Source organism: Saccopteryx leptura, chromosome 2 (assembly GCF_036850995.1).
Source record: "Saccopteryx leptura isolate mSacLep1 chromosome 2, mSacLep1_pri_phased_curated, whole genome shotgun sequence".
NCBI lineage: Eukaryota > Metazoa > Chordata > Mammalia > Chiroptera > Emballonuridae > Saccopteryx > Saccopteryx leptura.
Genome location: NC_089504.1, coordinates 214,666,543 through 214,692,826, shown reverse-complemented (window position 1 = coordinate 214,692,826; position 26,284 = coordinate 214,666,543). Strand labels below are relative to the sequence as shown.

At 48.3% G+C, this 26,284-nt stretch overlaps 1 protein-coding gene across 1 annotated transcript in view; it reads left to right on the top strand.

Annotated features, from left to right (window-relative positions):
* The first annotated feature begins 11,975 nt into the window (after positions 1 to 11,975).
* Positions 11,976 to 26,284, top strand: part of PCBP3 (poly(rC) binding protein 3) — a 294,334-nt gene continuing 280,025 nt past the window's right edge. Inside the window, exon 1 of the mRNA XM_066369986.1 lies at positions 11,976 to 12,015. The gene's annotated coding sequence lies outside the window, so the exon portion shown is untranslated. The remainder of the gene's footprint in view (positions 12,016 to 26,284) is intronic.

Here is a 26,284-nt window from a genome sequence, read left to right as displayed (position 1 = left end):
AACCTGGACACAGATAGAAGTAGGCCCAGGACTAGGAAAATACTTGGAGCCTCCAGGTCAGTGCACTTGTGGTGGATGAGTTTTATAGTATCGTCTTAATCACACTCTCCTTATGTCATTGGACCCATCATATGTCTCAAGCAGTCATTTCTAAATAAAGAGAACAAAGAAGGACCTCAGTATGCATAGTGGGTCTCAAAGTGTGCACTGTCCCAAAAAGAAACACCCCATGCAAAGATCCTTGCCCCTTCCCTCCATCCCGCAGACCCTGCAGAGAAGCCATGCTCACCTCTTAGTCTCCTATTTCCCAAATGTATCTACCCAGGGATGCACATTCACTCATGTATGGGGACGAGGGCGGTGTTCCGATTTTCAAGCAACACCTAGTGTCAAAGACAAGGTCATGAATTTCCTGCAGGGTTAGAAGTTTGTTCCCAGTATTTTCCATAAATATGCATAATTGCGGTTAATTAGCTCTTACTGAATGGATTTGGGTTTACTTCTGAGTGTTTTTTTTTTAATAAATTTTTATTTTAATGGGGTGACATCAATAAATCAGGGTATATACATTCAAAGAAAACATTTCCAGGTTATCTTGTCATTTAGTTCTGTTGCATACCCATCACCCGAAGAGATATCATCCTCCGCCACCCTCCATCCAGTTCTCTCTGTACCCCTCCTCCTCCCCCTCTCCCTCCTTCCCTCCCCCCCCCCCCCCCGTAACCACCACACTCCTGTCCATGCCTCTTAGTCTCGCTTTTATGTCCCACCAATGTATGGAATCCTGCAGTTCCTGTTTTTTTCTGATTCGCTTATTTCACCCCGCACAATGCTACCAAGACTCCACCATTCCGCTGTAAGTGATCTGATGTCATCATTTCTCCTAGCTGAATAGTATACCATGGTGTATATGTGCCCCATCTTCTTCATCCAGTCCTCTATTTTTTTTTACAGTGATTCACCTCCTACTGACATCCACAGCAGGGAACAGAGCCTCTCCAAGTCACCCCCCCAGGAACCCACATGGCCTTCCCCATCGGTGGGTTTTGTCTGTTTCTGACATTGGAGCCTGTTCTCACACAGCCGCCTGTCAGTGCCCCTGGTTTGTCCACTCTCCAGCCTCGGTGATGGGCAACATAAATGAACTGCTGTGCCCACCTTGATGATGGTGTGCTCTGCACCGTGAGAGTTGCCCTCCATCCTCAGGTTGGCGCAGAACCCACCTCATCCTGTCTCACACAGGACCCGTGTCTCCTACAGACCCCTGACTTGTGGGCAGCAGGCCTGGCACCTCCACGTATCCTGTTCCCTTCTCCATAAAGTAGGTGAGCAACAGCCCCTTGACCTCTAAGTAGGAAAAGCTTGTTACCCAAGCAGGCTCCAGGCCTGGGCCCCCTCCCACTGGCCCATGGCTCAGGAGTTTGCATGTCAGTCTCCCCAGCACATCCATCTGCCAGGCTCACCCTGGAGGTGCAGAGAAAACAGGGTACAGTCTGGTCCTGACTCCTGTGATCTGAACACGTGGACTCTTGGTCATGGTGGTAAGCAACAGACAAGATGTTAACTGCCCCTCACCCTGTGTGGAAAATGCCAGCATCACTCAGACATACCTGCCAGGAGCAAGACCCCCATGTCCTGACTCCTGGACCTGATCTCAATGTCCCATGACAGACAAACACCCTAACATCTTACCATGGCAGATGGACACCACGATGTCCCCATGAAGCCCACGGATGCTCTGATGACCTCCTGTGCAGATGGTTCCAACCTCCTGTGCAGATGGACTCCTAGAGAAGTCTTGTTTTGGGCACACTTTGAAGCTGAATCCTTGAAGGAGAGACTCTCCCACAGGAAACAGGTTTTGCATGGCTCCTTCTCTGACACTCACTGGGTCCTGTCCTTTGGGCTGTGCCCTTGCTGGCCAAGAGGAAACCCTGACCATCCTGCTCCCACCGCTAGAATCCCCTTCTGGTCAGCCTAAAGCAAAGGGTGGCCTCTCAGCAGTTATAGGGGTCTCATCTGCACCCCTCCCTCTGGGGAGTGACAGCTCTGCAGGGACGTTGTTGTGAAATGTGGGTGAGAAAGATGTACAGGTGTGGAAGGCAGGGGTACCCTGCCAATGCTGGGTGCTGGATTTGTAGAAATTCTCTGTAGGGCTTTTGTTACCAGGTACAAGCTGATTGATCAGCTTGTCTTTGGCCCTCATCCAGGAATACATGGGCAGGGCAAAGATGGGCAGTCCAGGATGGGACCCCTCAGGAGAGGGAGGGAATAGGCCCCTCAGCAGGTGGCCAGAAACCTGGCTTTTTTCTGTGACCTCCCACCTTGGTGCATTCTAACGGAGCCTAACGGAGCTGGAGCTGGATGTCCTGCATCCATCCTTTCATCCAACTAGACTGTTGGCCAGCGCTGTGGCTGGGCCTCTGTGGTCATTGTTCCATCTCTCTGAGATTGCCTGTCAGTCTTTTACAGCTGATTTGTATTCCCAGCGCAGAGGTCCCACCATTCCTCCTTGGCCCCTGACCCCTGGCCCCTGGCCCCTCACATTGTCAGCATCAGGCCTGTCCTGCATGCCATTAGCTGATTATATCTTGTGTCATCTTTCACTCACTGGAAATGTGAGTCGGCTGGATTTTTCATCTTTCACAAGTGAAGACCTCTCTTGTCACTTGTCTGTGTCCTTTCACTGACAACAGGAAATCTCCCCACACTGGAGATCCCATCTTCCCTCCCTGCCAAGAGCATCCATCCTGCACTGACTGGCAGAACCCAGCTCTCACTACTGAAGACAAAGGACCATCAGCTGTCAGTGCCGGGGAGCCCTTCAGGATGCAGATGGGGGTGCAGCTTTGCTCAAAGCTCTGAAACAGCCTGACCTGTGGTGGCACAGTGGATAAAGCATTGACCTGGAATGCTGAGGTCACCGGTTCCAAACCCCGGACTTGCCTGGTCAAGGCTCATATGGGAGTTGATGCTTCCTGTTCCTCCCCCTGTTCTCTCTATCTCTTCCCCCCTCTTCTCTCTTTCTAATAAAAATGAATAAATAAATAAAAATCTAAAAAAAAATTCTTAAAAAAAAAAGCTCTGAAACAGCACACTTCCTGGTTCTCATGGGTCACAGATGCAGACTTGTTTCATTGTTATCAGGGCTGAGGGGACATGCAGTGGAGACCACAGGCCCCTCTGTGCTGCCTGCCTCCTGTCCAGAAGGAACAGACACTCCATCTTCCAGGGGCTGGGCCAGGGCCTCACATGGGAGGCAATGTCTTGGAAAATTCACCTGAAAAAGGGGTGCTTGTGAGTGCTGTGAGACAGAATATCCATGTCGGTCTCTGTCCCTGGTTCCTGACACTGACTTCCTAAATCCCTCGGAATTTTCTGGGTGACAGGAACCTCTTTTTTTCTAATGAAGGGACTGTGGGTGGCTCCTGAATGGAGGCTGGTCACCAGAAAGACCAAGCCATCATTAGAGGCTTGGAAGTTTCTCAGCCCTTAATCCCTCATCCTTAGAGGAGTGGGGACAGGCTGGAAATAGAGTCAATGATTAATCATGCTTTCATGAGGAAGCCAACAGCACAGGGCTTGGGGAGCTTCCAGGTTGGTGAATACATCCACATTGAGAGGGTGGGAAGGGGGATGCACCCCAGCTCCACAGGGACAAAAGCTCCTGTGCTCAGGGCCCTCCGGACCTCTCCTTATGCATTGATTCATCCAGCTGTTCACCTGTGTCCTTTACTGTATCCTTTAATAAACTGGTAAATACAGGTATTTCCCTGAGCTCTGTACTGTCCCAGCAAATTAATCACATCCAAGGAGAGGTTGTGGGGACCTCTGACCTATAGCCAGCTGGTCAGAAACACAAGTGACAAACTACTTATGATTAGTATTCGACGTGATGGGGGCAGTGCTGTGGGACTGAGCCCCGAGCCTGCGGGGTCTGAAGCTAACTCCAGGCAGATGATGTCAGGAATGATTGGAATTGTAGAACATCCAGCTGGAGTTGAAGAACACCTTAGTGGGGAAAACCTGACACTTGGTGACCAGCAGTGTCAGGATGGAAATGTTCTGTTTAAGAGTAAAGGAAACACAGGAGTGTTTTCCCAGCTCACCTGGCCTTATCAAGTGTGGGAATGGAATGTTAGTTCCAGCTTCTGCCCAGACTGGGACAAGCTGGACCAGCCTCAGTGCAATAACACATTACAGTGTTTTGCAGGACTCCAGTGCCTCACAGTGATTCAGCACCCACGTATGCCCGGAACTGCACTGTCCTTCCCTGTTCCAGTAAAGAGGACCTGCGAGAGAGTCGGCATCGCTGATGATGTTTGTGGAGCGGGGCAGACTACAAATGTCAGACCTAGGTGTCCCCTTTTCCCCTAGCCAGGCTTGCTGTTTGTTTGTTTTAATTAAAGCTCTGGCATCCCCCAGTCCTCTCCACAGCACTCATTGCCCCTTAAATGTAGAAATGCACTTGTGGTCTGCTGGCCCACATCTCTGCCAGGAAGAGAGGCTGGGAAAAGTCTTTGTCCTCCTGCTGACAGGCAGCCTCAGTGGGCTGGCAAAGCACAGTGCCTGAATCAGAGGCTTTAGGGGCACGCTCAGCACCAGCTCAACACTGGCCTAGGCCAGAGAGCTTATACCCTCCTGGCATTACCATAGTGCCTACCCTTCTTCTGGCCCAGGAGTTGTAAATCTCCCCAGACAGTGTGACTCTGCCCCAGGAATACTCCTTGGAAGGTCAGCATTAATGCAGCCTCCTCTACCCATTAGCTGGCTCCCCAGTGCCCCCTGCCACCCCGAAGGCTGGCGGGGGTGGGGGGGACAACTACCCAGCGCCAGCCTGCTGGCTCTGCTCCAAAACCTCTGGCTCTGAATCTTGCCAGCTGCGCCCACCTCCTGCTGGGACCAGGGAGTGATTTGCACCTTTTTAAAGGCAAGAAGGGGCAGCTGTGGCCTCATTCCATAGGGGATTTCCGAGAATCCAAAAGCTTGCTGAACTCAGTTCAACAAGAATTGGTGAAATTCAATTTGACACAGAGCTTTGGGCTCCTGCCAAGGGCCAGGGCCCAGAGAGTTAAGGGGGAAGGTCCCACCAGCAGATGCTCCAGAAACCACAGGGTTCATGCTGCCAGATGCTGAGAGGTGCTGTGGTAGGTGTGGGGCCCCCCTGACCCCTGAGGACTGCCCTACCTTCCTGAGTCCATTTCCATAAAAAATGGTAAAAATTCTCTTATAGCTGCGTTGATATGAAGACGAATGTATCAATATTATATATGGAACATTTTTTGAACTAGAAGTTGCTTTTCTTATGATTCTAAAAGTAATTACAACACTGATGTGGGCCTGGTGCAGCCAAGCAAGAGGCTGGGTAAGGAGGAGCTTGTGAACACTCAGGGTGAGTCCAGGGTGGGCCGGGCCTGTCAGTGGCCATGGGGAGGGGCCAGTGAGCCCAGTGGGTGGGAGGAAGCACCTGTGCAGAGGGGGGCCTTCCCACCACACCTTTGAACACCTGGAATCAGGGCACAGCCCCGCCCCACCCCAGATCATGAAGACTTGTTCTGTGAGTGTTTGGATCCTGAAAGCAGTGACAAAGATGTCTGCACCAGGTTTCTGGGCTTCTGGGTCCCAGGTAAGTTATGGCCCCAAGGCTGAGGTGGTGGGAAGAACCCCTGGTGCTGCTGGTTGAGCTGCTGAGAGTCTTTGAGCCCCTGAAACATATCATGGGAGGCTGCCATGGCCCTGGGGGCTGGAGTGGTCAGTGAGCTCTACACTGGGGAAACTTCTAGACTTAGCACAGCTTCCCTGTGGAGGGTGAGTGAGCCCAGCAGGGGAGTAGAGCAGAGTCAGAAAAGTGGGCCCCAATGTGGCCCCTGATCCTGTCCTCAGCCTCTGAGATGGGGTTGGGGTCCTTAGGGGCTGACTTGTGCCCCCCAATTTATATACTGAAGCCCTGATACCATCACCTCAGAATGTGGCTGCATTTGAAGGTAGATCTTTAAAGACATGACTAAGTTAAATGAAGTCACCAGGATGGGCCCTCATCCAATAGGACTATCATCTTTAGGAGAATAGGAGATCAGGAGAGTCACACAGAGGAACGACAGATGTCTACAGACCAAGGAGAGAGGTCTTTGGAGAACCAGCCCTGTGACACCTTGACCTTGAACATCCAGCCCCCAGGACAGTGAGACTATGAATGTCTGTGGCTTAAGCCATCCCATCTGGGGTGCTTTGTTACACCCACTGGAGCTGATGATGCAGGGGCTTCCTCTCAGAGAGGCTGGGGGTTCTCCGTGTGGTGGTCCCTGGGAATGTGCAGCTCATGCCCATGGCCAGGACCCCTCCTCCTGCCCCAGCCTCTCCTTCCTTGAAGCTACTGCTTTGCTTCCTGTGAAGCATCCAGCTGCTTTATCAACATCTATAATGAGATACTTGCACAAGATTAATTTCCTGATGGAAGGTGTGAGGAAAAAGGGTGTTGGAGTTGTGAGGGGGGTGACGTTTCCTGAGCTCTGGAAGCCCAAGTGGACTGATGGGGGTGATGCCATGTGGCTCAGAATCTTATCACCTTGGGAGCATCTGTGTTGGTGCACATCTGCATTGTTTTAGTATCCAGGGTTTGTCATTTGCCCCGAGGTGGCCCTGTGCCTACTTCTATAACAAGTTTGCAGTTTGATAGAATCTTCCCCCTCACACTGGCTTTAATTACTGGCTAGATGTTTACTCACCACCTTCTGCATCTCCATGCCTCCCACTCAGCCTTGAGAACCGAGCCCAAATGTCACGACTTCAGGGTGTTTCTTCTAAAGTCCTGCTCTAATCAGGTTCCTACCCTCCATCACATGTCATCATTGTTCTTTAATTATTAATTCAGACATTGTTACCTCCACCCTAGATAGCAACTCATGGAGAAAAGAGTTTGCGGGGTGGGTGGGGCCAGTGAGGGAAAGGAGGGAGAAAGAAGGGGAGTGGAAGGTGTGTAACAAACAAATCCCCAAATCACAATGGCTCCAGCACAGGAGAGTGTTCCCTGGGGCTGCTGGGTGGCTGCCGCAATTTTCCCTATAGAGAATGAGGTCCCTCCATCTGGGGCCCCCTCCTCACTGTGTCAGTTGAAGGAGGGGGAGAGTAAGCCTGGGGGAAGTGGCTGCTACCTAAGGCCTGGGCTAGAGGCACATGGCTGTCCTGCCTACTCCACTGGGGCGGATCCAGGCCACACATGGGTGGCTGTGAGGGACACAGCCCTAGACAGTGAGTTCATCTTCCCACCTTTCCTGACTATAGGAGCTCCTGAAGACAGAACGGGGGCATATCAGTGACAAGGAAATGGACACTTGCTGCCTCTGTGGTGCTCACATCTTGGTGGGGAGACAAATACAGACAAACATGCAGTGGGGCTTCTGGGGTGACAGGTGGTGGGACAGGCACAGGCAGGAGACAATGTTTGAGCAGAGTCTCCAGGTGGGAAGTGTCATCAGCATCTGTGCGGAGCGTGTCCATGCCCTACCCCATTAAATGCAGATCCAGAGTTCTAGCCCAGGGGTTATATATTTTTTTCTGGTGACTGCGGAGTGGTGTGGCCCTGGAGAAGGAGCTGATACCCTCTGAGAGGGTATTCAGTAACAGGATAGGAGCCTTCTTTAAAACCTAGACAGTGTGAGTCTCTGTCACCTTGCAGTTAGCACCACTCTGTTTGACTAATGGAGAAAGAGAGCAGGAGTGACGTGGGACAGCTCCATTTTACGACAGTGGGTCTAAGAATATCTTCATCTGAACCTGCGCCACTGAGCTGGGAAAGATAAGAGACAGGCTGTGAGGATTTTCAGGGACAAAGAGGTTTTTAAAAGGCAGTATGGAACATTCACGTCCCCTACAAGGTTTGCTGTGTGGGGGCACACATTTCAATTTTTATAATAAGTGGACTGATGTCTAAATACTGTGCTTCTCTCCATTGAAAAGAGACTGAGAGAGATTAATTCTGTCACTGATTTGATTTGACACAGCAACTAGGAAACCAACTGGATACCTTCTGCAAATAAAGTTAATCAGATTTTAAACTGATTTTTCTTTTTTCCTCTTCTTACTTTTTTTTAATTGGTATAAAACTAATACTTGTGTATAATATAATTTAAATACAATGAAGGGAATAAAATGAGAGATACAGGCTCCTCTGTGTCTGGCCCCCACAAACTCCAGTTCTGCTCCCTGCTGCTGTAATTCTGCAGGATCTTTCGGAAACTGTATATGTGCAGGTGTGGGTGTGTAAATTTGCACATGTATATATTTACAACACCAAAACGGGTACACCATGTGATACTGCTCTGAACCTTGACTTGACATAGTGAATAATAACATATTCAGGAGATCTTTCCAGGTCAGTATAACTAGACCAGCTCGTTCTCTTATATTCTTCCAATTTTAGGATATCATTATTAAGAAAGAATCAAGAACTTCAATTGTGATTGCGGACTTGTGATTCTGTTAACGTGTACACCCCACCACACATGTGCACACACATGCCCCATATAGACATGCTTCCCACCTGCATCTCCACACGCCCCAGACACTTACACACATACTGACCCCTCTGCACACATCATCACCGGCTCCACGGTTCTCCCCTGCCCAACATAGAGCCTCCCAGCTATTGATGTGGAATCTTGCTGGTCTTGCAGAGAGGCCCCTGGGAAGTCAAGGACCCCTTTTCATCTAGGCCCCTGACTGCTGCTGGGGTTCCCCTCCCTGCTGCCTTTTTGGGAGTTTTCTTCTGCAGTCTCAGGTCCAGGTCCCTTTTAAGAGCTTCTTCCACCTTTCCCTGGTAGACCTTGGGCCAGGAGATGGGACACACAAGGGCCATTGTAACCCACCAACCCTGACCATGGGCTCAAGATATCTGTTTAGAGCAGTGGTAGTCAACCTGGTCCTTACCGCCTACTAGTGGGCGTTCCAGCTTTCATGGTGGGTGGTAGCGGAGCAACCAAAGTATAAATAAAAAGATACATTTAACTATAGTAAGTTGTTTTATAAAGATTTATTCTGCCAAACTTAGCAAAAATCCAACATAAAGTACTTGGTAATTATTATTATTATATGCTTTAATTTGCTGTAACTCTGCTTTATAAATTTTATAAAGTTACTTCCCTACTTTATAAATCACCATTACTGTGGAACAAGTGGGCGGTTAGAAAATTTTACTACTAACAGAGATACAAAAGTGGGCGGTAGGTATAAAAAGGTTGACTACCCCTGGTTTAGAGCATTGTGCCTGAAGTGAAGTGAAGCATCCTCTTGTTCCCCTAAGCGGTCAAGATGGTAGACAGACAAGGTAAGCCCAGCACTAGTCAGGGGCAGTGGTTCTTTCCTGGGACACATAGCTTCTTCACCTGCTTCCACAGGTCAGCATTCAGCCCCAGACCCAAGCGGACTCCCTGCAGCTCTCTCTCCCCTTCTCTCTCACTTTCCTCTTTCCTTTCTCCTTCTTTCTGGCTTCCTCTTCTCTGGTACCCAGCCCTGCAAATTCGAGTTGCTTTAGCCTCTCCATACTCCTGACTCTACCTCCAGCTCAGCAAGACAGCAAGGCCGGCAGGGCTGGGTGTGGGGGGAACATAGAAGGCTTATCTCATTTGTTTCCTGTCTCCCGGGATCACTATATTCAATTCTGCCTCTTGCCCAATGTCTAAAAACATCTTCTTTCATATTTTGTTCAGCTTTCTGGTTATTTAATGTGGGAAAGTAAATCTGGGCCCAGTTTTTCCATCATAGTTAATTTTTGTTTAACAAAAATATTTTTGTTTTTTAGAAAGATAATTTCATGAGAGGAGCATGAGTTGGTTGAAAGTTTTCTCCTAGACTTTTGAAAATATCACTGTTTTAAAGCTTCCACTGTTGTTACGTCAGTTTAATTGCTATTTAATCGAGTTACTCTTTTCTATAGATGCTTTTATAACCTCTTTGAAATTTTCCAGTCTCGACATGATGTATTTAGGTGTGGCTTTCTTCAAGTTGCCCCGCTTAGTTCCATTAAGCCGTTAAAATCTGACAAAGGGCGTCTTTCTCTTTCACTGTCTCTTCACTGTTACGTTAGCCCAGTCTCATCTTCTTTCTTCTCCTGGAGCCCTGATTCTGCCACATGGGACCTTTTTATTGCCTGTACAGTGCTAACCATTAAAAAGAGCTTATTTCCCATCCCTTGTTTCTCTGTGCTGCATTCTGGGTGACTTCTTTAATACATCCTCTAGCTCACTAATTTTATATACATCTGCATTTAATTTGCTGCTTAATCTATTTGCTAAGGTTTTAATTTTACTAGTCCTTTATTATTCCTATGATAATCTCTTGTCCATCAATTTTCAATACCTTCTTTGATTTCTTGAGGCATATTCCCCAAGTTACCACCAACCTGGACCATATCGAACCACATTTTTTGTCTCGGGTTTCTTGTTCACCGTGAGGTAATGAGATAGCTGGCCCTTCACTTGTGTGAGTCAGGCTTTGTGCTGAGAGTTCTCAGAGAAAACTTCTTTTCTTTTTTACTTTCTTTTCTAGATCCAACCCAAATCCTTCTGAGGGCCAGAGTTTTCCTTTTGAGCATGTGGTTCACTGGGAGACCCAGTGTTATGTATGGGGTCTCTGTCTGGGACCCCTCTCTTTGCCAGGCTTGAGGCTTCCCCATCCCCGCTATGGGCTTTCACAGTTGGGGCTTCAGGTCACAAGAGCTCAACCCCAATGAGTCCTCTTTCTAGATGCTTCTGCATTCTCACTGCATCCCTCACTCTTGGCCAGCTCAGCCATGCTTTGACAATATTTTGAAATACAATTGTCAAGATGTTTGTGTACTCAGAACAGGAGAGGGGATGTTCAGAGGAGTAGCAGACTCATTTCCCTGGAAAATGTGCTTGTTCCTTCCCCACTTCCCCCTAGCAGAGACTGAGAGAGAGGGTGTTTACCACCCTGGAGAAGAAACCGCCACTGGGGGTCTCAGTGGGCTTTTCCACAGGGCGCCCTCCTCCTCCCATATCACACATGAGCAAAGTGACACTCACGATGCTGGCCACCTGTCCAGGTGCAGGGCTGAACCAGAAGGCCATGTATTCGCTGTCCTGCTCCATAGCACAAGGGATGGGGTGGGTGGCAGGTGAGCAGAAAACCCAGCCAGCGCTCCATTCATTTTGGGGCAGAACCGGCAATTCTGGCGGCACTGCTGGTGCCTCCCGAACAGTGGCAATCAAGGCCACACTGGGAGGATGGGGTTGTGCAGAACACTGGGCTGAGGTCGATGCCTGCTCTGTTCTTGTGGGCCCTCCCTGGCCTCTGGAGGTTGCAGCCCCTTCGGAGATGTCACATTCTGGGATGTGGGGACAAAACCCACTCTCCTGCTGCTATTGGAGGCCCCCAGGTGCCCCTACCTACCTTTTCAGTGAGGCCAGCAGGGATTTTGCAGAGACGAGGTGTTAGCTCTCTCCTTCCGCCTGTCACCCTCCCGGCTGCAAATGCATCCTGACTCATCTGCATGGCCTCATCAAATATTCATACTCCAGCTCAGCCGAATGGCCGAATGGGGCTGCAGGAGGGTCCCTGTCTTGTCAGATTGTAAAGGTGACCCTGGGTCTGTCCCCAACATCTCTGAGAGGGAGACTCAGTCAGGGGCCAGAGGCAGTTTCTGGTAGAGAAGGACCCATGACAGCAGCTGAGGGATGAAGCTTAGTCCATAGTCAGAAATCTGCTGTCTCCTCAACTCTGGGCTACTTGCTGGGGTGGGAACGGCTGCCCCCTCTGGCCTGGGCCCTACCCATGAATGCTTCCTCATTCCACAGCGAGTAAGTAGTCTGAGTCTTCACCCAGGGTTCTGTAAGGAGACCAAGGGAGGTCACTTCTGGCACAGAGCTATGTTGCTGTAGACCCCACCCTTGAATGGCTCCTCCCCTCCCCTCCCCTGCTGAGAACAGAAAGAAACCAGCCCAGGCTGCCCACAGCTGCCACAGCGTTGGGACCACACTGCTCTCAGATGCCACCAAAAGGGTGAGTGTACCTTCTCTGGTCCCTGGTCCAATCCAGCAGGCTGAAGACAGATATGTGGGAGGTGAAGAACTGCTCCCTGCACTACAGCTGGGTTAGGATTAGGGTCAGGGTAAAGGGGGGGGGCAGGCTCTAGAGCATGGTCCCCAACCTTTTTTGGGCCATGGACCGGTTTAATGTCAGAATATATTTTCACTGACTGGCCTTGAGGGTGGGACGGATAAATGTATCACGTGACCGAGACAAGCATCAAGAGTGAGTCTTAGACAGATGTAACAGAGGGAATCTGGTCATTTTTAAAAAATAAAACATTGTTCAGACTTAAATATAAATAAAATGGAAATAATGTAAGTTATTTATTCTTTCTCTGTGGACCGGCACGGGGGGTTGGGGTTGGGGACCATTGCTCTAGAGGGTCTCAAGCAGGCAGATACTGTTTAGTCCTTCACCACAACCTGCTTGAGTGCCCGCTGTGTGTAGGTGTTAGGGAAATGGTGTAGGAATAGCCAGGACCCTGGTCCAGGAGCTGTGTACTCAGGGAGAAGATGGCCACCAGCAAGAGTGAACCGTGGGCTGGCTGGGGGCTCTGTGGGACAAGGCAGCAAGATGGGGTGAAGGGTACTGGAAAAGGTTTCACTTGACACTGAACAAGTGGGCATGGGTTTCCTGTACCAATGGCCCAGGCATGTTGGCATCAGTGTGGCTACAGTGGGGGCCCATGCCCATGGCCACAGGGAGGATGTGGGCTCTGACTCTGAGAAAAATGTGAAAACAGTGGGAGCTTTGAGCAGAGAGGGTATATTCTGACTTCAGTTTTCACAAGCATCTGTCTGGCAACTGTGTTCAGGGCAAACAGTAGGGTGAGCATGGGGGCCCTGGGGAGCAGGACAACCATTCAGAAGGCTCTCGAAATAATCTGGAAGCTGTGATGGGGGCTTGAACTGGGCTGAAGGTAAAGACACTGGGAAGGATGGAGTGAAGAAAAGCTTAAAGACAGAGGCAAAGGGCTTTTTTTTTTTTTTTTTTTTTTTTGAGTGAGAGAGGGAGAGACAGAAAGAGGAGTGGCAAAGGGCATTTTAATAGATTAGATTCTGGTGTGAGAGACACGGCATGGGCAGATGGACTTTTACTAACCACGTGGGCAAGGCCTTTTGGGCATGTTGAGAGGGCATGGCCGCTGGCCTCCCACTCTGGGCATCTAATGTGCTGCCTGAGCTGATGAGAGGCTGGGGGATGTGTGTGCTCTGCCCAAGGGCACCACTGGTCCCAGAGCATCTGAAGCTTTGAAGCCAATGAGCCCCAAGGAGGAGCCATGAAGACCGAGAAATAAGCTACATTTACACAGATGATCATTCAGACAAAGTTGCCTTCTCTCTTCCTTCCTGGTGTCTAGCTGCCCATTTCTCACCTTGGTGGTTAGACAGCGAGCCAGGGACCACTGTTGGCCTGTTCCTGTTCCTTCCAGTCAGGTCTCTGGTCAGGCATCATTGACCTTGGGCAGTGGACCAGAAGCCTGAGTTATTGTCCTGAGTCAGCTCCCAGAAGGAGTTAGCTCTGTTCCACCAGCACACCTTAGAGCCCTCCAACCTGCAGATGTTTGTGTGGAGTCCCCCACAGGCACACCTGTTCATCCAGAAGCTGTGCCTGCCACTCTCAGTAAACACACACACACGCACACACACACACACACACACATGCACATGTGTGCACAGACACCCACAGGATTGTTAATTTAATGCTTGAAGTAGAAAAAAAGGAAACCATATACCTTTCCATTTGTTTAAACCTACCTGGTGCCTGACCTGTGGTGGTGCAGTGGATAAAGCGTCAACCTGGAAACACTGAAGTTGCCGGTTCGAAACCCTGGGCTTGCCTGGTCAAGGCACATATGGGAGTTGATGCTTCCTGCTCCTCCCCCTTCTCTCTCTCTCTCTCTCTCTCTCTCTCTCTCTCTTTCTATCTCCCCCCCTCCTCTCTAAAATGAATAAATAAATAAAAATTAAAAAAAAAACACCTACCTGGTATATTCGTGGCTATCCATAAATAAAGACCAGAAGAGGCTACTTTACCATATATTAGATACCTTCAATAGCCAAAGAAAATCATCAACCCATTTTACTTGTGAGTGCAAAAATCTAAAATGAAAATATAGTCACACAAATCTGAAAATAATTTGAAAACTAACCCTGTGAGGGATGGGGCGGCCCCAGGAATGCAGACAGCTTTTCTCAGGAAGCCCAAGGGTGCCTCTATGGCAAGACTGCGACCAGTCGGGCAGTCCTCGGCACCATCTGGCTGCCTTCACACCTGTGGGTTGTTATTTACAAGTCGATGGGGTGACGCCCTCACCACCCATGCCCAGGTTTTGCCTGCACGGTCTATCAGTTACCACAAGATGCTTTAAACGTTCTGTGTGACTGTGGGTGTGTTTTTGCCTTTGACTCTGCAAGGTCGCTTGCTAGATTTTGGGACTGCGTTCAGAGGGAGTCTGTCTTAGAGCCATCTTCCCAGGAGATAAGCCACCTTGCTGTGAAGAAACCCCTCGCTCCCCCAGAGCCCCCGCCTTTCAGCATCCTTGCGCACTGGCAATCATACCAGTGCTCTTCGAGGTTGGGTGTGCCTGGTCTCCCTTGTACATTCATCCTTACTCTTTATATTAAGGGTTCAGTCTGACAAGTGTTATCTCCTAACGGAAGTATTTGGTCCTTTTACATGTGACTTACTATGTTTGTGTTTGCATTGGTGCATTCCTGTTTAATTTTTGTTTCTCTCACCTGTTCCTTATTCCTTCTCTCTTGGATTCTCTCAAATTGATTGTTTTATTCCATATTTATTCCCTATTAGTCTATCAGCTATAAATGACTTCACTATGCTTTCAGTAATTACCCTCAAATTACGTGTATATTTGACTGTTAAAGTCCATTATAAATTACTTCCATCACCTCCTAGGGGACTCAGAACTCCTTAATTCCATTTCCAACCCACCCTCTGAATTATTGTTCTTAAATGTTTTACGTCTACTTACATTTTAAACCTGGGAGTCATTATTGTTATTATTACACAATATTTGCCTCTCTTTATTACTATTTTTCCTGCTCTTCATCCCTTCCTTGATCCCTACCTTCCTTCTGGGTCATTTCCTTCTACCAGGAGGGCTCCCTTTCATCCATGTGCCTGCATGCATGTGTGCACCTGCATGTGCACGTAGGCATATGTGGCTGTGTGTATTTGATCTGATATGTGGACTCTGTGCTGCTTCCTGCTCTAGTCCCTCTGGCTGAGCTGTTGGAGCAGAGCCACTGTGTACACTCAGCTCCTGGGGATCCAACTCTGAGACTGTACAGGGTGAGCATTAAAACCCCGTGTCTACCTGCCCCTCCTCCAGGTTCAGGGAGCAGGTCTGCAACTGTCCTTTTTAGCTATAGATGCCCACGAGGCCCATGGAGACCAGAGTCTCTGGCAGACACGCTTGGAGATAGATGTGCAGCATTGGGGCCACTGAACCCCAATTTGGGGAGACCCCCTGCTCTGGACTGGTCTCTGCTGCAGACCTAGAAAGAAAAGCATGCCCTGCTCGCCCAGGATATTGCTGGAGCTTGCAGCAGAGGGGCTTGGAGCTGGTGCTCCTGGGATTCCCTCAGATGGCACACCCCTCTGGGTTCTCCTCCCATATTGCACAATTGTTTATTTAAAGCAATACCTTAAAACTCAGTCCTGACAACCAGCTTCTGCTTGACAGGACTGATCATCCTGATTTGAGTAGAAGCTACAGCATCCTGCTCTGAAAGGTCCAAGTGGCTGACAAGGACAAGCTGTGCTGTTCCTCAGAGGCCTCTGGGGCGGGAACTCCATGAAAGATGTAAAACATAGTGAATAAAACATTGCGGTGCAGACGTGGGCCGGGAGGAGCCCTCACTCCCACATATCCTGTGTGGACCCTGCAAATCTGTAGGAAGAAGCACCTACTGTCCTGGTTCATTTCCTGGATACTTATTAAACTAGTCTGGCAGTGAGGGCCCCAGATGTGGTTTTGCTGGCTGCAGTCTCATTGCTGCACCTGGTGTAGATATCTATATGGGGGTTGCTGTCACCTGCCCTGTCCCATCTACCATGCAAGTCCCCAAGTTCTTCCCACAAGTGCCCCCCCCCCCGGGCGCCACCACCTGCTGTTAGCATCTGTGAAATGCACGGGGATCCCATCACCTGCCTTGCGCCCTGGCCCCTGCACCTGGGTGTGGCATGTCAGGCTCTGCCCATCCCCAGACCAGGGGAGAGAGGCTGGCGGGTCCTTCAGCTCTGCACCACCTAATTCTTTGCCTTCTGCCTCGTTGGCTCACCTGCAGAACAAACATCTTCCCATACCACTGCCCACCTCACCCCCAAGCTACCCTAGGGAAAGGACTTGATCCTCTGCCTACGTGGGCTGCCTTGTCACTTTTCTCACTCAGGAGCTCTGGCTGCCCCCCTCCATCTCCAGCATCCTGTGTCCCAGCCCTGTAGTGCAGTTTTGTCTGCGTTTCAAATATATATAAGGACACAGAACATCATAAAACACATTTCAGAAAAATTAGAAGTTTAAATTATATTTAAACTAAAATTTTGAATTAGTCAATTAAAATATTGTTAACATTTTGGCACATAGAATGAGCTTCTATTCTTAGACAGTATACTCCTGTGCAGAGGGCTTCTGACAGAGATGACCAGACCATGCATCCCTACTTGCTCAGCATGGTCTCAGCTACATGGTCTTAGGTAGGTCACCTCCTCCTGGACATCTTGTGACCTCCCATCTCCTAACGGGGCCTGACCCTGGGCTGGACTCCTTGGGACCTCTGCATTTTGTATTTTTGAGCAATGTCCCAGCAGATGTGCAGCACGTGAAGGGACCGTGGTGGAGAAAGACGGTTGGGCGGGCTGGAGCTGGAGCTGGGCCAGTCTTCCCTGAAGGCCTGGCAAGGGCTCCCGGTGGGAGGAGGAGGCCCCAGGAAATGGCTGAAAGCCCCAGGGGAGGGGGCAGATTCTGAGGCACAACCATGAGGGTCTTGCTGTACTTTAGACACTTCTGGATTTGTGCCTATCAGCCTAACAGTGGGTGGGACACAAACAAAGCGCATGGGTCACACCCTGGAATTCATAAGAGTGGAGTGACAGCTGGATGACACTGGCCTTCATTAAGCAGAACCAGTGATTTAAAGGAAACACAACATTCAGCATTTTGTAGCAAGCAGGGCCTATTGGATAAGGTCCTGACACACAGCAAGTTTGTGATCTCATGGCCCAGCCTTGCCTCCTCCTCTGAGTGGCTGGTAATAGACCATCAGCTGATGGGCCGAGTGCTGGGATTCCCCATCTCACCCCCCCCCCCCACTCTCCTTCCCTCCTGTGCAGTACACTAGCTGTGTGGGGCCATCCTAACAAAGTCTCACACACTTAGTGGCTTTTGCAACAAGAAAGAATTATTCTCTCATAGTTCTGGTGGCCAGAAGTTCAAAATCAGTATCTCTAGGTGGAAATAAGGTGTTGGCAGGGCCCCCTCCTTCAAGCCTCTTGGCTCTTTCAGCTTCTGTTGACTGCCACTCTCATCTGTGCCTCATGGTCTCACAGTCCCTTTTCTCCCATCTGCCTCAAATCTCCCTGGCCTCTCTCTTATAAAGACACTTGGGGTGGCATTTGGATCACATCCTGATAATCCAAGATAATCTCTCAACTGCTTAAAACCTATGATTTAATCCCACCCACAAAGCTTTTTCCCTCTGTATAAGGTCACATTCACAGGTTCCAGGGATAAGGATGGGGATTGTTCAGAGTATAAAGGTCAGGCATGGCTTTCAGTGAATTACTGAGGCACAGGAAACTATTCCCTCTTGGGCACACAGACACCATAATTCCAGAAACTTCCTTCTGCTTCCATGCCTGCCCAGTGGCCTGGCTTCATCCAGGGCGGCCCATTTCCATAGAAACGTCATCCACTCTGCCTAGCTTCTCTTGGTCCTGCTCCCTATAGCTCTGCCATCAGTAGCTGCATCTCTTCTTAGTTTCATCTTACTCACTTAAACATTAGACTCGGAAGGTGAGTGCTGGGGCTCCCTAAACAACTTCTCCTTCATTGAATCTGTTTTATAAATGGACACTGGGCCTGGGGGGAGCTGACTGCCTTGTTTCAGCCTCCCTTCATTCAAGCTCCTACCTCCTTGAATCAGCAGAAACCCAACCAAGAGACTCATTCTGTGTTCCACCATGTTCCATTATGTTCTGGCATGTTCTGGATGCTGGGCACACATTGAGATTGGAATAGAGCCCCCCCCCTACAACAGCTCTGGAAGGAGATCAGAACTCTGCCAATGGTGATAAGAGAGTGAAGGGGACCCACATGGGTTGTGGTAGAGATAAGGAGGGCTGTCGCAGGACTCTAGACTCCTGAGCACTCCTAATAGTCACCACCACTGACAGACATTAGATCAGAGAGGGGCTGGCCCTGCCAGCGAAAATAAAAAAAAAACGCTTCTAGGGGGTTCTGGGGGGCGGGGGGTCAGAGAGGCTGCTTGAGGCAGTTTGTGCTCACCCTGGAAGATGAATGAGAGGTGAGGGGGCCTTGCTGAGAGCCAGCCCTTGTGGATCCTATCTTGTTTGTACCACCTCCTCTTCACCCACCACCCACACCACCAACCTGACTGACCCTACTGGCTCCTTGGGATGGCTAATTGGGCCTTGCTTAACTTGATTTCAAATAACCTGTGATGCTATTAGATTTCATGGTGACCTCATGACCAAGTCAGGATGTGGATGTCTACATCTCCCATGTAGAAAAGGAAACTGAGGCTCAGAGAGAGTGAATATCTGAGTCAGGCAGCCAGGATAACACAGGCTCTCTGTGAACCCTGTTTTGGGAGAGGGAATAGGGAGATTACTAAGGCCTGGCCCCTCCCCCTTGGCCAGGTTTGACTTGACAGTATGACCTAACCCAGTGATACTGTTACATGCGTAACAGAAATAATGCAGTGGCACTTGGAGGGTGAGGACTGTCATGGCATGGGCTATAGATCAGACTTGGTTTAGGTGCCTTTCATGACTTCTCTTCTTACATAAGCAGGCCACGCGGAGGGGTACAATTTTCCATCACTCAGGAAATAAATATCGTTGCTTTGTAAAATCACTCTCAGGGCAAAGTATGTGCTGGGCAGCTTAAAGAGAAAAATAAGCTTAATCCAAATACTCTTGTTTCAAGTGACAAGCAGCAGGAAGCACTATGAGCTTCGTTTCCAGGACGGAAGGTTTTTAATCAGAAGCCCTCCTCATGCCAAGATATAAACCCCGGGAAGGATCAGGCTCTTCATCCTCATCAGATTTCCCCCTTAAATATTTTAATGCCAAGTTTCATCCAGAGTGTCATCTGTTATCATGAGTAACACAGAGTCTGGCAGGACATCCAGGGCGGAGGGACGTGGTGGGGGGAGTTTCTGCTGAGACAACTTGTTTAAAGGGCTCTCAGGACTGATCCTGGGGGATGGTCCCACCTCCTGGAGAGGCTGTCACAGCACATCACAAAATGAACATGCGCCGCTATAATACTGAGCTGTTAATCCTGGTGCTTTGAGGACATGTCCTAGCTACAGATTGATGAAAATTTTACCTTTACTGAACTTTAAAGAAGCAGGCACAGTTGGTAGTGTGTACCAGTATGCAGTTTCCTCTATAAAATGCAGTATGAGCTGCCCCTTTGGTAACCGATGGTGTGAGAGGTGTCCCTAGGCAGGTGGTGTCAGGCCTGGGGGAACATCAGCAGCCTCTTCTGGGACAGCCGTGGGTCCTGGCCTCCCCTCCATGTGTGGCTGTAGAATGCACCTCTGGGTGCTTGCTGAGTCAGTGCGAATTAGCAACCATTCTCATCCCTGCCCCTCCTGGAGGCCTTTCTGAGCACCAGTGACTGAGGCCTGGGTGCTAACTGTGGTCAGTGGCAGCAGGAGCTGTGGTTTGAAGTCCCAGCTGCTCATTTCTGAGCGTGAGATTCGACAAGCCATTTGGTCCAGTTATTTGGTGCCAGCACCAACTGCCCTCACACTCTGTGACTTAAAGAGGAGTAATCATTTTCCTTTTGTCTGTTTGGTCCTGGGTTCTCTTGCACTTGGATGGTGGCTGGGGACCACCGAAGGCTCCTTCACAACTGTGCCTGGCTGGGAGGACTCCACTGTGGGGTCCAAGGGAGCTCTTACTGTGTCCATGGGTCTCTCCATGTGACTTCTCCGGTTTGATGGCCTCAGGCTAGAGAATTTTTTACTTGGGCCTCAGCACTCCAGGTGACTGGCCCAAGAGAGACAGAGCCAAATGGCTTGTCGAGTCTCACATTCAGAAATGAGCAGCTGGGACTTCAAACCACAGCTCCTGCTGCCACTGACCACAGTTAGCACCCAGGCCTCAGTCACTGGTGCTCAGAAGGGCCTCCAGGAGGGGCAGGGATGAGAATGGTTGCTAATTCGCACTGACTCAGGCAAAAGCTGGAGTGTCCTTTCGGCCTGGCTGCAGATGTTCTGCAGCATCCATGGTCTGAACTGAGGTATCCAAAGGGGCCCACCTTGGTTCGAGGGGAGTGGACACAGGTCCTATCTCTTCAGAGCAAGCGGCCAGTTCTGGAAGAACACCTGGGCAGGAAATGTGGGCGTTGGAGACTCAGATCTGCCATGTTCCTTTACAGCTGCTCCCTCCCCCTCCAAAACGCTGGTGTGTAGGTCAGACACCATCTAGTACTGGCCAATGGTACAGTTCAACCTCATCACTTCAGCAGCATTGATGGAGCAATTACAGTATGCTGGGTACTAATGACTTAGGTCTATTAGCTCAGTATCTACCAGTGCCAGAGGGGCCGTGAATGGCTGCCTTGCAGGAGGGATCCAATCCTTTGCTCACATGAGAATCAACACACAATGTATGTCGGTCCGTGTAAAACTCTTGTCTGGCTGCACTTTGCTTTCTGCTGTTCCTGATTTCCCCTCGTGGTTTTGTGTATTTTTTCCCTTTAAAAATATTTCTTAAATTCTTTAATTTGATGAGTGGTCTTTAAACATTTTTGGTCACCTACCCATCAGTCAAAAAGTATCTGAGCAAATTCCCCCCCAAATATATGTAATCTATTAAAATATGGGCATAATTGTCCTAAAATATTAAATATGCTATAAAATATACACAAAAATGAGAAAAGACTTTTTCACTCAATTTAACATTATTACTAATGTAAAGTTAATAATTACAATACTATTTAGGGAGGCTGGTGTGAGTTAATATGCTTCATTCCTTCAACGCCTGGTTTGGCCCACAGGGAAACTGTGATTTCCAGGGTCTAAGACAGGCTTATTTCTCTTTCTTTTTATTTAGACATTGATCAATAAGAGCAGCTAGGTTTCAGATGAACATCTCTATAACATTTGAACTGTTGATTATGTTGTATGCCCATCACCCAAAGTCACATCATTTTCCATCACTATATATTTGTCCTTCTTGACTCTCCTTCCCTCCTCACTCTTCCCCCTGGTAACCACTTCACTTTTATCTGTGTCCATGAGTCTCAGTTTTATATTCCACTTATGTGTGAAATCATATAGTTCCTAGGTTTTTCTGCTTTGCTTATTTCACTTAGTATAATATTCTCAAGGTCCATTCATGTTGTTGTAAATGGCAATGTGTCATTATTGCTTATGGCTGAGTAGTATTCAATTATATATATGTACCACATCTTCTTGATCCAATCCTCTATTGAGGGACACTTTGGTTGTTTCCAAGTCTTGGCCACCATGAATAATGCTGTGATGAACATGGGAATGCATGTGTCTTTGAGTACCAATGTTTTTGAGTTTCCGTGTGTGTCTTGTTCAATATGTGGCTGTAAAAACACAAAAGAACCTCTGAGTTATATGTAAATTCAAAAAAAAGTGCATTGTCAGCTGCACGTCCAAAATCACAGTATTATTTGTTTCAGTCCATCCATCCAATTTTGCAAAAGCTTTTGATGAAATTTGGTTGGTAAATTCCCATCTCCCTTGAAATACATCATTGCTGTTCTTGCAAACTTATTACAATGAGTTGCATTTATATGTTTTTTAACAAATGGATTCAAAATTCACTAAAAGCTTTTATTTGGAAGAGTTTTTTTTAACAGATTAGAAAAAATGTTTCTACCTTTTAAAAATGAACAAACATGAGAATTGGTATAGGTGACAAATTTAACAGTTTTTGGCAACAAGTCACATAACATTAAAAACAGCTCAAATATCAGTTTTCAGAGCACATAATCTGTTTTTTATTTTCTCACTGATTGTTAAAAACTCTACTTTTACCTGAAAGGATAGATTCCATAAGATCTTTTTATTTTTGTTAAAATCTGTGCCAGCACTCTGCTTTCAGGCCTGATTAGAACATCTTGTGGGAACTGGCTGGGGTCAGCAATCTCATCCTGCCACCCCTTGGGCTCGTGTTAGTAATGTTGTCTTCGGGCTGTGGGGTGATGTGTGTGTGTGTGCATGCTTGGATGCATGTGCACACCTATGTGTGTGTGCATTTTTGCCCACACGTGTGTCTTTTAAAACACCTACTTTGTGAGAGATGGTTATTAATGTGAAGCAGCATCACCTATCAATCCACATACCTGGGCACAGGTAACCTGGAATGTAGCCCTGAGACCTGAAGGATACCTTCAAATCTCTAGGGCTCTACTCTGATTCTCCCTGTAGAAGCAGAAGTCCAGGGGTCACGGGAATGTTTCCACCTGGATCGCATGTCCCACCCTTCTAGGGTCCATATGCTAGAAGGGTCTGGCAGGTAATTCTAGGGTATCCAGCCCCTGGAATTACCTGCCAGACTTTTTAGGAGTGCTTCCAAGATTTGCGTGTACCTCCCCAGGGCAAACCTAGTCACCAGCATGTACTCAGGCCAATGGTAGGCCAATGGGTAGAAGTTTTCAAAGTGTGGTGGACAGAACTTGGCTAAGTGAGCTGGCTCATTCACCCCAGCGTGAGACAGGGCTGGGGATAGAGAAAGTAGGGCTTGAGCTGCCATGGGCCACTTAAAGGCCAGGTGGGCCTGCTATGAGAATTCCCACTATGATGAGAGAGACGAGGGGAACAAAGCCCGTAGTCTATCAGGCTCTGCTAGATGGAGCCCAGGCTACTGCTCGCTGGTGCGGAGCAGCTGGGGCTGCTGCCTTTGCTGGTGGTGGCCTGGACCTGTGAGAGGCAGGAACAACACATGGTGTGTAGTGGCCAGTGGGAGAGGGCCTCTGTCACCTCTCACAGCACAGAAGTCCCAATGTCTCTGTCCCACGGGCGGAAGAGTGGTCTGATGTGGGAGCAGCAGAGTTGGCCCCACCATAGTGACACATTGCTCATACTTATGGTGTTAGGTCAAGGGCTGACTGCAAAGAGAAGCTCTGGTGTTTCTCCACCCACCAGGGGTCATTGGGAAAAACCCAAGATTTGCTATCTTTGTTCCACCTTACTTTCACATTTCCCCAAATCATTCACTATATCGTTTATTTTACATCTAAAGCTTATTTACACCTCTCACTACTGCTTCTGTGTCCCATGTCTTTCTTCTGGGTTCAGTCTCCCTCCTACTAGGCTATGGCTCTTAGTGATTACCTTGGAGATAGTCTGTAATTCTCAGGCTTTGTCAGTTTGAAATGCCTCCAGCCACCCTGCAATGGTGGTGTGGGGCACATGCCTTCTCTTTGACATGCAGCTGCCCTGGACATGGAGGTTCATTTGATCCCGACACCTATAGATGCTGATGATCGTCTGCCGACCACATGTTGCCCTTCCCGGACATCAACTTTTTCTGTCTAGTTCTCCCTTCTTCTTCTTCTTCTTCTTCTTCTTCTTCTTCTTCTTCTTCTTCTTCTTCTTCTTCTTCTTTTTTGACAAAGACAGAGAGAAAGTCAGAGAGAGGGACAGATAGGGACAGACAGATAGGGACAAACAGCCAAGTTCTGTCTACCACACTTTGAAAACTTCTACCCATTGGCCTACCATTGGCCTGAGCACATGCTGGTGACTAGGTTTGCCCTGGGGAGGCACACGCAAATCTTGGAAGCACTCCTAAAAAGTTTGGCAGGTAATTCCAGGGGCTGGAGACCCAGCATATGGACCCTAGAAGGATGGGACATGTGATTCAGGTGGAAACATTCCCGTGACCCCTGGACTTCTGCTTCTAAGGGAGAGAGATGAGAAGCATCAATTCTTCATTGCAGCTCCTTAGTTGTTCAGTGATTGCTTTCTCATATGTGCCTTGACCAGGGGGCTACAGCAGAGTGAGTGACCCCTTGCTCAAGCCAGCGACCTTGGGCTCAAGCCAGCGACCTTGAGCTTCAAGTCAGTGACCTTCGGGCTCAATCCAGCAACCATGGGCTCATGTGTATGATTCCACGCTCAAGCCAGTGACCCCTGTGCTCAAGCTGGTAAGCCTCTGCTCAAGCTGAATGAGCCCGCACTCAAGCTGGCAACCTTGGGGTTTCAAACCTGGGTCCTCCGTGTCCCAATCTGATGCTCTATCCACTGTGTCACTGCCTGGTCAGGCTCTCTAGTTCTCTTCTTTTGGGGAGTTCTGTTTTAATTTTGCTCAGGTCTCAGAGTGCTGATTCCCTCATTTTCAATCTTCAGGCATCTTTCTTGTGAGCTGAATGGTATGCCCTCAAATTTATGTGTTGTACTTTTAACCCCAGCATCTTAGAATGTGGCCGGTATATGGAGACAGTATCCTTAAGGGGGTAATTCAGGTAAAATGAGGTCACTAGAGTGGCCCCTAATCCAACAGAACTGGTGGTGTCCTTATAACAAGAGGAGGTCAGGACATAGATACACACAGAAGATGACCATGTAAGGACACAGGGAAGGGATGCCATCTATACAGCAAAGAGAGAGACCTCAAGAGTAATCAGCCTGTGACACTTTGATCTCTGCCTTCCAGCTTCCAGCACTAGGAGAAAATAAATGTCTGTTGATTTAGTCACCTCGTCTTTGGTATTTGGTTGTGGCAGCCCCAGAAAGCTACTACAGTTTCCATCTTAAAAACTTCTTATTCTCTTTTTGAATATTGCTTCCTTCTCGTTCTTGCCTGACTGCCTAACTTGGATCCTCTTATTCTATTTTTCACATCTCTTTATGGCCCATATTTTAAATAATTTTTAATCTTTCTATGCTTAGTTTTGTGGATGATAGTCTCATCTCTGTATTCTAGTTTGTTGAATCTTGTTTCTACCCTGCATCGACTGTTTTTAGCCTCTCCCTCGAATTTTTCATTTCTATAATTATATTTTTCATTTCTAGAGTTTCTAAATGATTTGCTTCTTTAAACATTTTGTTTTTTCTTTATTCATGTTGTTTTTTATTTTATTGTTGTTTCCGTTCTCTAATTTGTCTATGGTTCTGGGGGATACAAGTCCTATTGTTTCTTACATCTGTCGACTCTTTCATGCTGTTTCTTCCCCTTGTACAGCTTGAATATTCCATTGTGGGCTCATCTGGGTTGTAGAAGTGCCTTTACAGGAAAATATATGTTTCCTTCTTCCCAGGCACCAAGAATCAATCACTTAGACAAGTTTTTATTTTGGTTTCTTAACTGGAAATCCATGCTCCACGAATGAGTGGAAATTCAGACCTTATACTGTCGCATGTCATGTGCTCAGAGTTTTTATTTTTTTTTTGGGGGGGGAGTCTTTAGAGAGAAAGAGAGAGAGAGAGAAAGAGAGAGAGAAAGAGAGAGAGAGAGAGAGAGAGAGAGATCTGCTAATTTCTTAGCACAGTGGGTAGAATTTTTCTAGTCTTTTTTTCATGAGGCCCCTTCAGGGCCCGTGTTGTGTAGGAGGCTGCTGTCCCAGCTCACCTAGGCCCAGACCGTATCTCTTATTGGACCTGCATGTGAAAGCTCAAGCTGTCACCACTGCAGGGTCTGACCTTGTTCCTTGTTCCCTGAGGACTGCTCCAGTGTCAGCTCCCATGACAACTGTGACTTTATTTTATCACTTTTTTTCGGACATTATAAGAGTTCTCTTTTTTCCTTTTAACCAAGCTGTGTAGTTAAATTTTTTATTATTGTTGTTTTCTATTCTTAGCCAAGTTTCCCTACAAAATAGAGCCTGAGGCAGTTTTTATGCACTAACACTTTCCTGGGAGTGTGATCCTGGAGGAGTGAGGGAAGAGGGGGCTCAGGCTGGGAGGCAGGAAAACAAATATCAGGGAGGTCACTGTGTGTCACAGGCTGATACCTCTGTCTTCAGGGAGGCCACGTGATG